Consider the following 12,606-nt stretch of genomic DNA (forward strand, 5'->3'; position numbering starts at 1 on the left):
CTGTGCTTTTCCCTCACTCGGTGCTTTGCCTTTACTCGGTGCTTTTCCCTCACTCGGTGCTTTTCCCTCACTCGGTGCTTTGCCCTCACTCTGTGCTTTGCCCTCACTCTGTGCTTTGCCCTCACTCTGTGCTTTTTCCTCACTCGGTACTTTTCCCTCACTCTGTGCTTTTCCCTCACTCGGTGCTTTGCCCTCACTCTGTGCTTTGCCCTCACTCTGTGGTTTGCCCTCACTCTGTGCTTTTCCCTCACTCTGTGCTTTGCTCTCACTCTGTGCTTTTCTCTCACTCGGTGCTTTGCCCACAGTTGGTGCTTTTCCCTCACTCTGTGCTTTGCACTCACTCTGTACTTTTCCCTCACTCTGTGCTTTTCCCTCACTCGGTGCTTTTCCCTCACTCTGTGCTTTTCCCTCACTCTGTGCTTTGCCCACACTCGGTGCTTTTCTCTCACTCTGTGCTTTTCCCTCACTCGGTGCTTTGCCCTTACTCGGTGCTTTTCCCTCACTCGGTGCTTTTCCCTCACTCTGTGCTTTTCCCTCACTCGGTGCTTTGCCCTCACTCGGTGCTTTTCCCTCACTCGGTGCTTTTCCCTCACTCTGTGCTTTTCCCTCACTCGGTGCTTTGCCCTCACTCGGTGCTTTTCCCTCACTCGGTGCTTTTCCCTCACTCGGTGCTTTTCCCTCACTCGGTGCTTTTCCCTCACTCGGTGCTTTGCACTCACTCGGTGCTTTTCCCTCACTCTGTGCTTTTCCCTCTCTCTGTGCTTTTCCCTCACTCTGTGCTTTGCTGTCACTCTGTGCTTTGCTCTCACTCTGTGCTTTGCTCTCACCCTGTGCTTTTCCCTCACTCTGTGCTTTTCCCTCACTCGGTGCTTTGCCTTTACTCGGTGCTTTTCCCTCACTCGGTGCTTTTCCCTCACTCGGTGCTTTGCCCTCACTCTGTGCTTTGCCCTCACTCTGTGCTTTGCCCTCACTCTGTGCTTTTTCCTCACTCGGTACTTTTCCCTCACTCGGTGCTTTTCCCTCACTCGGTGCTTTTCCCTCACTCTGTGCTTTTCCCTCACTCTGTGCTTTACTCTCACTCTGTGCTTTGCCCACACTCGGTGCTTTTCTCTCACTCTGTGCTTTTCCCTCACTCGGTGCTTTGCCCTTACTCGGTGCTTTTCCCTCACTCGGTGCTTTTCCCTCACTCTGTGCTTTTCCCTCACTCGGTGCTTTGCCCTCACTCGGTGCTTTTCCCTCATTCGGTGCTTTTCCCTCACTCTGTGCTTTTCCCTCACTCGGTGCTTTGCCCTCACTCGGTGCTTTTCCCTCACTCGGTGCTTTTCCCTCACTCGGTGCTTTTCCCTCACTCGGTGCTTTTCCCTCACTCGGTGCTTTGCACTCACTCGGTGCTTTTCCCTCACTCTGTGCTTTTCCCTCTCTCTGTGCTTTTCCCTCACTCTGTGCTTTGCTGTCACTCTGTGCTTTGCTCTCACCCTGTGCTTTTCCCTCACTCTGTGCTTTTCCCTCACTCGGTGCTTTGCCTTTACTCGGTGCTTTTCCCTCACTCGGTGCTTTTCCCTCACTCGGTGCTTTGCCCTCACTCTGTGCTTTGCCCTCACTCTGTGCTTTGCCCTCACTCTGTGCTTTTTCCTCACTCGGTGCTTTTCCCTCACTCGGTGCTTCGCCCTCACTCTGTGCTTTTCCCTCACTCTGTGCTTTGCTCTCACTCTGTGCTTTGCTCTCACTCTGTGCTTTTCTCTCACTCGGTGCTTTTCCCTCACTCTGTGCTTTTCCCTCACTCGGTGCTTTTCCCTCACTCGATGCTTTTCCCTCACTCTGTGCTTTGCCCTCACTCTGTGCGTTGCCCTCACTCGGTGCTTTTCCCTCACTCGGTGCTTTTCCCCCACTCTGTGCGTTGCCCTCACTCGGTGCGTTGCCCTCACTCGGTGCTTTTCCCTCACTCGGTGCTTTTCGCTCACTCTGTGCTTTGCCCTCACTCTGTGCTTTTCCCTCACTCTGTGCTTTGCCCTCACTCTGTGTTTTGCCCTCACTCGGTGCTTTTCCCTCACTCGGTGCTTTTCCCTCACTCGTTGCTTTTCCCTCACTCTGTGCTTTTCCCTCACTCGGTGCTTTGCCCTCACTCTGTGTTTTGTCCTCACTCGGTGCTTTTCCCTCACTCGGTGCTTTTCCCTCACTCTGTGCTTTTCCCTCACTCGGTGCGTTGCCCTCACTTTGTGCTTTGCTCTCACTCTGTGCTTTGCCCTCACTCGGTGCTTTGCTCTCACTCTGTGCTTTTCCCTCACTCGGTGCTTTTCCCTCACTCGGTGCTTTGCCCTCACTCGGTGTTTTTCCCTCACTCGGTGTCTTTCCCTCACTCGGTGCTTTGCTCTCACTCTGTGCTATTCCCTCACTCGGTGTTTTTCCCTCACTCGGTGCTTTGCTCTCACTCTGTGCTTTTCCCTCACTCTGTGCTTTTCCCTCACTCTGTGCTTTGCTCTCACTCTGTGCTTTGCCCTCACTCTGTGCTTTGCCCTCACTCGGTGTTTTTCCCTCACTCGGTGCTTTGCTCTCACTCTGTGCTTTGCCCTCACTCGGTGCTTTTCCCTCACTCGGTGCTTTTCCCTCACTCTGTGCTTTTCCCTCACTCGGTGCTTTGCTCTCACTCTGTGCTTTGCCCTCACTCTGTGCTTTGCCCTCACTCGGTGCTTTTCCCTCACTCTGTGCTTTTCCCTCACTCTGTGCTTTGCTCTCACTCTGTGCTTTGCCCTCACTCGGTGTTTTTCCCTCACTCGGTGCTTTGCTCTCACTCTGTGCTTTGCCCTCACTCGGTGCTTTTCCCTCACTCGGTGCTTTTCCCTCACTCGGTGCTTTGCCCTCACTCTGTGCTTTGCCCTCACTCTGTGGTTTGCCCTCACTCTGTGCTTTTCCCTCACTCTGTGCTTTGCTCTCACTCTGTGCTTTTCTCTCACTCGGTGCTTTGCCCACAGTTGGTGCTTTTCCCTCACTCTGTGCTTTGCACTCACTCTGTACTTTTCCCTCACTCTGTGCTTTTCCCTCACTCGGTGCTTTTCCCTCACTCTGTGCTTTTCCCTCACTCTGTGCTTTGCCCACACTCGGTGCTTTTCTCTCACTCTGTGCTTTTCCCTCACTCGGTGCTTTGCCCTTACTCGGTGCTTTTCCCTCACTCGGTGCTTTTCCCTCACTCTGTGCTTTTCCCTCACTCGGTGCTTTGCCCTCACTCGGTGCTTTTCCCTCACTCGGTGCTTTTCCCTCAATCTGTGCTTTTCCCTCACTCGGTGCTTTGCCCTCACTCGGTGCTTTTCCCTCACTCGGTGCTTTTCCCTCACTCGGTGCTTTTCCCTCACTCGGTGCTTTTCCCTCACTCGGTGCTTTTCCCTCACTCGGTGCTTTGCACTCACTCGGTGCTTTTCCCTCACTCTGTGCTTTTCCCTCTCTCTGTGCTTTTCCCTCACTCTGTGCTTTGCTGTCACTCTGTGCTTTGCTCTCACTCTGTGCTTTGCTCTCACCCTGTGCTTTTCCCTCACTCTGTGCTTTTCCCTCACTCGGTGCTTTGCCTTTACTCGGTGCTTTTCCCTCACTCGGTGCTTTTCCCTCACTCGGTGCTTTGCCCTCACTCTGTGCTTTGCCCTCACTCTGTGCTTTGCCCTCACTCTGTGCTTTTCCCTCTCTCTGTGCTTTTCCTCACTCTGTGCTTTGCTCTCACTCTGTGCTTTTCCCTCACTCGGTGCTTTGCTCTCACTCTGTGCGTTGCCCTCACTCTGTGCTTTGCCCTCAGTCTGTGCTTTTCCCTCACTTGGTGCTTCGCCCTCACTCTGTACTTTTCCCTCACTCTGTGCTTTTCCCTCACTCGGTGCTTTGCCCTCACTCTGTGCTTTTCCCTCACTCTGTGCTTTGCCCTCACTCGGTGCTTTGCCCTCACTCGGTGCTTTTCCCTCACTCTGTGCTTTTCCCTCACTCGGTGCTTTGCCCTCACTCGGTGCTTTTCTCTCACTCTGTGCGTTGCCCTCACTCGGTGCTTTTCCCTCACTCGGTGCTTTTCCATCACTCTGTGCTTTTCCCTCACTCGGTGCTTTTCCCTCACTCGGTGCTTTTCCCTCACTCGGTGCTTTGCCCTCACTCGGTCCTTTTCCCTCACGCTGTGCGTTGCCCTCACTCGGTGCTTTTCCCTCACTCGGTGCTTTTCCCTCACTCGGTGCTTTGCCCTCACTCGGTCCTTTTCCCTCACGCTGTGCGTTGCCCTCACTCGGTGCTTTTCCCTCACTCGGTGCTTTTCCCTCACTCTGTGCTTTTCCCTCACTCGGTGCTTTTCCCTCACTCGATGCTTTTCCCTCACTCGGTCCTTTTCCCTCACGCTGTGCGTTGCCCTCACTCGGTGCTTTTCCCTCACTCGGTGCTTTTCCCTCACTCGGTGCTTTGCCCTCACTCGGTCCTTTTCCCTCACGCTGTGCGTTGCCCTCACTCGGTGCTTTTCCCTCACTCGGTGCTTTTCCCTCACTCTGTGCTTTTCCCTCACTCGGTGCTTTTCCCTCACTCGATGCTTTTCCCTCACTCTGTGCGTTGCCCTCACTCGGTGCTTTGCCCTCACTCTGTGCGTTGCCCTCACTCGGTGCTTTTCCCTCACTCGGTGCTTTTCCCCCACTCTGTGCGTTGCCCTCACTCTGTGCTTTGCCCTCACTCTGTGCTTTTCCCTCACTCTGTGCTTTGCCCTCACTCTGTGTTTTGCCCTCACTCGGTGCTTTTCCCTCACTCGGTGCTTTTCCCTCACTCGTTGCTTTTCCCTCACTCTGTGCTTTTCCCTCACTCTGTGCTTTGCCCTCACTCTGTGTTTTGTCCTCACTCGGTGCTTTTCCCTCACTCGGTGCTTTTCCCTCACTCGGTGCTTTGCCCTCACTCTGTGCTTTTCCCTCACTCGGTGCTTTTCCCTCACCCGGTGCGTTGCCCTCACTTTGTGCTTTGCTCTCACTCTGTGCTTTGCCCTCACTCGGTGCTTTGCCCTCACTCTGTGCTTTGCCCTCACTCGGTGTTTTTCCCTCACTCGGTGCTTTTCCCTCACTCGGTGCTTTTCCCTCACTCTGTGCTTTGCTCTCACTCGGTGTTTTTCCCTCACTCGGTGTTTTTCCCTCACTCGGTGCTTTGCTCTCACTCTGTGCTTTTCCCTCACTCGGTGCTTTTCCCTCACTCGGTGCTTTGCCCTCACTCGGTGTTTTTCCCTCACTCGGTGTCTTTCCCTCACTCGGTGCTTTGCTCTCTCTCTGTGCTTTTCCCTCACTCTGTGCTTTTCCCTCACTCGGTGTTTTTCCCTCACTCGGTGCTTTGCTCTCACTCTGTGCTTTTCCCTCACTCTGTGCTTTGCCCTCACTCGGTGTTTTTCCCTCACTCTGTGCTTTGCTCTCACTCTGTGCTTTTCCCTCACTCGGTGCTTTGCCCTCACTCGGTGCTTTTCCCTCACTCGGTGCTTTTCCCTCACTCGGTGCTTTTCCCTCACTCTGTGCTTTTCCCTCACTCGGTGCTTTGCCCTCACTCTGTGCTTTTCCCTCACTCGGTGCTTTTCCCTCACCCGGTGCGTTGCCCTCACTTTGTGCTTTGCTCTCACTCTGTGCTTTGCCCTCACTCTGTGCTTTGCCCTCACTCGCTTTTTTTCCCTCACTCGTTGTTTTTCCCTCACTCTGTGCTTTGCCCTCACTCGGTGTTTTTCCCTCACTCGGTGTTTTTCCCTCACTCGGTGCTTTGCCCTCACTCTGTGCTTTGCCCTCACTCGGTGTTTTTCCCTCACTCGGTGTTTTTCCCTCACTCGGTGCTTTGCTCTCACTCTGTGCTTTTCCCTCACTCGTTGTTTTTCCCTCACTCTGTGTTTTGACCTCACTCGGTGTTTTTCCCTCACTCGGTGTTTTTCCCTCACTCGGTGCTTTGCTCTCACTCTGTGCTTTTCCCTCACTCTGTGCTTTGCCCTCACTCTGTGCTTTGCTCTCACTCTGTGCTTTGCCCTCACTCTGTGTTTTGACCTCACTCGGTGCTTATCCCTCACTCGGTGCTTTTCCCTCACTCGGTGCTTTTCCCTCACTCGGTGCTTTGCCCTCACTCTGTGCTTTGCCCTCACTCGGTATTTTTCCGTCACTCGGTGTTTTTCCCTCACTCTGTGCTTTGCCCTCACTCGGTGCTTTTCCCTCACTCGGTGCTTTTCCCTCACTCGGTGCTTTTCCCTCACTCGGTGCTTTGCCCTCACTCAGTGTTTTTCCCTCACTCGTTGTCTTTCCCTCACTCGGTGCTTTGCTCTCACTCTGTGCTTTTCCCTCACTCGGTGCTTTTCCCTCACTCGGTGCTTTGCCCTCACTCGGTGCTTTTCCCTCACTCGGTGTTTTTCCCTCACTCGGTGCTTTGCTCTCACTCTGTGCTTTTCCATCACTCGGTGTTTTTCCCTCACTCGGTGCTTTGCTCTCACGCTGTGCTTTTCCCTCACTCTGTGCTTTGCCCTCACTCTGTGCTTTGCCCTCACTCGGTATTTTTCCGTCACTCGGTGTTTTTCCCTCACTCGGTGCTTTGCTCTCACTCTGTGCTTTTCCCTCACTCGGTGCTTTGCTCTCACTCTGTGCGTTGCCCTCACTCTGTGCTTTGCCCTCAGTCTGTGCTTTTCCCTCACTTGGTGCTTCGCCCTCACTCTGTACTTTTCCCTCACTCTGTGCTTTTCCCTCACTCGGTGCTTTGCCCTCACTCTGTGCTTTTCCCTCACTCTGTGCTTTGCTCTCACTCGGTGCTTTTCCCTCACTCTGTGCTTTTCCCTCACTCTGTGCTTTTCCCTCACTCGGTGCTTTGCCCTCACTCGGTGCTTTTCTCTCACTCTGTGCGTTGCCCTCACTCGGTGCTTTTCCCTCACTCGGTGCTTTTCCATCACTCTGTGCTTTTCACTCACTCGGTGCTTTTCCCTCACTCGGTGCTTTTCCCTCACTCGGTGCTTTGCCCTCACTCGGTCCTTTTCCCTCACTCGGTGCTTTTCCCTCACTCGGTGCTTTGCCCTCACTCGGTCCTTTGCCCTCACTCGGTCCTTTTCCCTCACGCTGTGCGTTGCCCTCACTCGGTGCTTTGCCCTCACTCGGTGCTTTTCCCTCACTCGGTGCTTTTCCCTCACTCTGTGCTTTTCCCTCACTCGGTGCTTTTCCCTCACTCGATGCTTTTCCCTCACTCTGTGCTTTGCCCTCCCTCTGTGCGTTGCCCTCACTCGGTGCTTTTCCCTCACTCGGTGCTTTTCCCCCACTCTGTGCGTTGCCCTCACTCTGTGCTTTTCCCTCACTCTGTGCTTTGCCCTCACTCTGTGTTTTGCCCTCACTCGGTGCTTTGCCCTCACTCTGTGCTTTTCGCTCACTCTGTGCTTTGCCCTCACTCTGTGCTTTTCCCTCACTCTGTGCTTTGCCCTCACTCTGTGTTTTGCCCTCACTCGGTGCTTTTCCCTCACTCGGTGCTTTTCCCTCACTCGTTGCTTTTCCCTCACTCTGTGCTTTTCCCTCACTCGGTGCTTTGCCCTCACTCTGTGCTTTGCCCTCACTCTGTGTTTTGTCCTCACTCGGTGCTTTTCCCTCACTCGGTGCTTTTCCCTCACTCTGTGCTTTTCCCTCACTCGGTGCTTTGCCCTCACTCTGTGCTTTTCCCTCACTCGGTGCTTTTCCCTCACCCGGTGCGTTGCCCTCACTTTGTGCTTTGCTCTCACTCTGTGCTTTGCCCTCACTCTGTGCTTTGCCCTCACTCGGTGTTTTTCCCTCACTCGGTGCTTTTCCCTCACTCGGTGCTTTTCCCTCACTCTGTGCTTTGCTCTCACTCTGTGCTTTTCCCTCACTCGGTGCTTTTCCCTCACTCGGTGCTTTGCCCTCACTCGGTGTTTTTCCCTCACTCGGTGTCTTTCCCTCACTCGGTGCTTTGCTCTCTCTCTGTGCTTTTCCCTCACTCTGTGCTTTTCCCTCACTCGGTGTTTTTCCCTCACTCGGTGCTTTGCTCTCACTCTGTGCTTTTCCCTCACTCTGTGCTTTGCCCTCACTCGGTGTTTTTCCCTCACTCTGTGCTTTGCTCTCACTCTGTGCTTTGCCCTCACTCGGTGCTTTTCCCTCACTCGGTGCTTTTCCCTCACTCTGTGCTTTTCCCTCACTCGGTGCTTTGCCCTCACTCTGTGCTTTTCCCTCACTCGGTGCTTTTCCCTCACCCGGTGCGTTGCCCTCACTTTGTGCTTTGCTCTCACTCTGTGCTTTGCCCTCACTCTGTGCTTTGCCCTCACTCGCTTTTTTTCCCTCACTCGTTGTTTTTCCCTCACTCTGTGCTTTGCCCTCACTCGGTGTTTTTCCCTCACTCGGTGTTTTTCCCTCACTCGGTGCTTTGCCCTCACTCTGTGCTTTGCCCTCACTCGGTGTTTTTCCCTCACTCGGTGTTTTTCCCTCACTCGGTGCTTTGCTCTCACTCTGTGCTTTTCCCTCACTCTGTGCTTTGCTCTCACTCTGTGCTTTTCCCTCACTCTGTGCTTTCGCCTCACTCTGTGCTTTGCCCTCACTCTGTGTTTTGACCTCACTCGGTGCTTATCCCTCACTCGGTGCTTTTCCCTCACTCGGTGCTTTTCCCTCACTCGGTGCTTTGCCCTCACTCTGTGCTTTGCCCTCACTCGGTATTTTTCCGTCACTCGGTGTTTTTCCCTCACTCTGTGCTTTGCCCTCACTCGGTGCTTTTCCCTCACTCGGTGCTTTTCCCTCACTCGGTGCTTTTCCCTCACTCGGTGCTTTGCCCTCACTCAGTGTTTTTCCCTCACTCGTTGTCTTTCCCTCACTCGGTGCTTTGCTCTCACTCTGTGCTTTTCCCTCACTCGGTGCTTTTCCCTCACTCGGTGCTTTGCCCTCACTCGGTGCTTTTCCCTCACTCGGTGTTTTTCCCTCACTCGGTGCTTTGCTCTCACTCGGTGTTTTTCCCTCACTCGGTGCTTTGCTCTCACTCGGTGCTTTGCCCTCACTCGGTGCTTTGCTCTCACTCGGTGCTTTGCCCTCACTCGGTGCTTTGCTCTCACTCGGTGTTTTTCCCTCACTCGGTGCTTTGCTCTCACTCGGTGTTTTTCCCTCACTCGGTGCTTTGCTCTCACTCTGTGCTTTTCCATCACTCGGTGTTTTTCCCTCACTCGGTGCTTTGCTCTCACGCTGTGCTTTTCCCTCACTCTGTGCTTTGCCCTCACTCTGTGCTTTGCCCTCACTCGGTATTTTTCCGTCACTCGGTGTTTTTCCCTCACTCGGTGCTTTGCTCTCACTCTGTGCTTTTCCCTCACTCGGTGCTTTTCCCTCACTCGGTGCTTTGCCCTCACTCGGTGTTTTTCCCTCACTCGGTGTCTTTCCCTCACTCGGTGCTTTGCTCTCACTCTGTGCTATTCCCTCACTCGGTGTTTTTCCCTCACTCGGTGCTTTGCTCTCACTCTGTAGCTTTTCCCTCACTCTGTGCTTTCCCCTCACTCTGTGCTTTTCCCTCACTCTGTGCTTTGCCCTCACTCGGTGTTTTTCCCTCACTCGGTGCTTTGCTCTCACTCTGTGCTTTGCCCTCACTCGGTGCTTTTCCCTCACTCGGTGCTTTTCCCTCACTCGGTGCTTTGCCCTCACTCTGTGATTTGCCCTCACTCTGTGGTTTGCCCTCACTCTGTGCTTTTCCCTCACTCTGTGCTTTGCTCTCACTCTGTGCTTTTCTCTCACTCGGTGCTTTGCCCACAGTTGGTGCTTTTCCCTCACTCTGTGCTTTGCACTCACTCTGTACTTTTCCCTCACTCTGTGCGTTTCCCTCACTCGGTGCTTTTCCCTCACTCTGTGCTTTTCCCTCACTCTGTGCTTTGCCCACACTCGGTGCTTTTCTCTCACTCTGTGCTTTTCCCTCACTCGGTGCTTTGCCCTTACTCGGTGCTTTTCCCTCACTCGGTGCTTTTCCCTCACTCTGTGCTTTTCCCTCACTCGGTGCTTTGCCCTCACTCGGTGCTTTTCCCTCACTCGGTGCTTTTCCCTCACTCTGTGCTTTTCCCTCACTCGGTGCTTTGCCCTCACTCGGTGCTTATCCCTCACTCGGTGCTTTTCCCTCACTCGGTGCTTTTCCCTCACTCGGTGCTTTTCCCTCACTCGGTGCTTTGCACTCACTCGGTGCTTTTCCCTCACTCTGTGCTTTTCCCTCTCTCTGTGCTTTTCCCTCACTCTGTGCTTTGCTGTCACTCTGTGCTTTGCTCTCACTCTGTGCTTTGCTCTCACCCTGTGCTTTTCCCTCACTCTGTGCTTTTCCCTCACTCGGTGCTTTGCCTTTACTCGGTGCTTTTCCCTCACTCGGTGCTTTTCCCTCACTCGGTGCTTTGCCCTCACTCTGTGCTTTGCCCTCACTCTGTGCTTTGCCCTCACTCTGTGCTTTTTCCTCACTCGGTACTTTTCCCTCACTCTGTGCTTTTCCCTCACTCGGTGCTTTGCCCTCACTCTGTGCTTTGCCCTCACTCTGTGGTTTGCCCTCACTCTGTGCTTTTCCCTCACTCTGTGCTTTGCTCTCACTCTGTGCTTTTCTCTCACTCGGTGCTTTGCCCACAGTTGGTGCTTTTCCCTCACTCTGTGCTTTGCACTCACTCTGTACTTTTCCCTCACTCTGTGCTTTTCCCTCACTCGGTGCTTTTCCCTCACTCTGTGCTTTTCCCTCACTCTGTGCTTTGCCCACACTCGGTGCTTTTCTCTCACTCTGTGCTTTTCCCTCACTCGGTGCTTTGCCCTTACTCGGTGCTTTTCCCTCACTCGGTGCTTTTCCCTCACTCTGTGCTTTGCCCTCACTCGGTGCTTTGCCCTCACTCGGTGCTTTTCCCTCACTCGGTGCTTTTCCCTCACTCTGTGCTTTTCCCTCACTCGGTGCTTTGCCCTCACTCGGTGCTTTTCCCTCACTCGGTGCTTTTCCCTCACTCGGTGCTTTTCCCTCACTCGGTGCTTTTCCCTCACTCGGTGCTTTGCACTCACTCGGTGCTTTTCCCTCACTCTGTGCTTTTCCCTCTCTCTGTGCTTTTCCCTCACTCTGTGCTTTGCTGTCACTCTGTGCTTTGCTCTCACTCTGTGCTTTGCTCTCACCCTGTGCTTTTCCCTCACTCTGTGCTTTTCCCTCACTCGGTGCTTTGCCTTTACTCGGTGCTTTTCCCTCACTCGGTGCTTTTCCCTCACTCGGTGCTTTGCCCTCACTCTGTGCTTTGCCCTCACTCTGTGCTTTGCCCTCACTCTGTGCTTTTTCCTCACTCGGTACTTTTCCCTCACTCGGTGCTTTTCCCTCACTCGGTGCTTTTCCCTCACTCTGTGCTTTTCCCTCACTCTGTGCTTTACTCTCACTCTGTGCTTTGCCCACACTCGGTGCTTTTCTCTCACTCTGTGCTTTTCCCTCACTCGGTGCTTTGCCCTTACTCGGTGCTTTTCCCTCACTCGGTGCTTTTCCCTCACTCTGTGCTTTTCCCTCACTCGGTGCTTTGCCCTCACTCGGTGCTTTTCCCTCATTCGGTGCTTTTCCCTCACTCTGTGCTTTTCCCTCACTCGGTGCTTTGCCCTCACTCGGTGCTTTTCCCTCACTCGGTGCTTTTCCCTCACTCGGTGCTTTTCCCTCACTCGGTGCTTTTCCCTCACTCGGTGCTTTGCACTCACTCGGTGCTTTTCCCTCACTCTGTGCTTTTCCCTCTCTCTGTGCTTTTCCCTCACTCTGTGCTTTGCTGTCACTCTGTGCTTTGCTCTCACCCTGTGCTTTTCCCTCACTCTGTGCTTTTCCCTCACTCGGTGCTTTGCCTTTACTCGGTGCTTTTCCCTCACTCGGTGCTTTTCCCTCACTCGGTGCTTTGCCCTCACTCTGTGCTTTGCCCTCACTCTGTGCTTTTTCCTCACTCGGTGCTTTTCCCTCACTCGGTGCTTCGCCCTCACTCTGTGCTTTTCCCTCACTCTGTGCTTTGCTCTCACTCTGTGCTTTGCTCTCACTCGGTGCTTTTCTCTCACTCGGTGCTTTTCCCTCACTCTGTGCTTTTCCCTCACTCGGTGCTTTTCCCTCACTCGATGCTTTTCCCTCACTCTGTGCTTTGCCCTCACTCTGTGCGTTGCCCTCACTCGGTGCTTTTCCCTCACTCGGTGCTTTTCCCCCACTCTGTGCGTTGCCCTCACTCGGTGCGTTGCCCTCACTCGGTGCTTTTCCCTCACTCGGTGCTTTTCGCTCACTCTGTGCTTTGCCCTCACTCTGTGCTTTTCCCTCACTCTGTGCTTTGCCCTCACTCTGTGTTTTGCCCTCACTCGGTGCTTTTCCCTCACTCGGTGCTTTTCCCTCACTCGTTGCTTTTCCCTCACTCTGTGCTTTTCCCTCACTCGGTGCTTTGCCCTCACTCTGTGCTTTGCCCTCACTCTGTGTTTTGTCCTCACTCGGTGCTTTTCCCTCACTCGGTGCTTTTCCCTCACTCTGTGCTTTTCCCTCACTCGGTGCTTTGCCCTCACTCTGTGCTTTTCCCTCACTCGGTGCTTTTCCCTCACCCGGTGCGTTGCCCTCACTTTGTGCTTTGCTCTCACTCTGTGCTTTGCCCTCACTCGGTGCTTTGCTCTCACTCTGTGCTTTTCCCTCACTCGGTGC

Source organism: Scyliorhinus torazame, chromosome 2, assembly GCF_047496885.1.
Source record: "Scyliorhinus torazame isolate Kashiwa2021f chromosome 2, sScyTor2.1, whole genome shotgun sequence".
Lineage (NCBI taxonomy): Eukaryota > Metazoa > Chordata > Chondrichthyes > Carcharhiniformes > Scyliorhinidae > Scyliorhinus > Scyliorhinus torazame.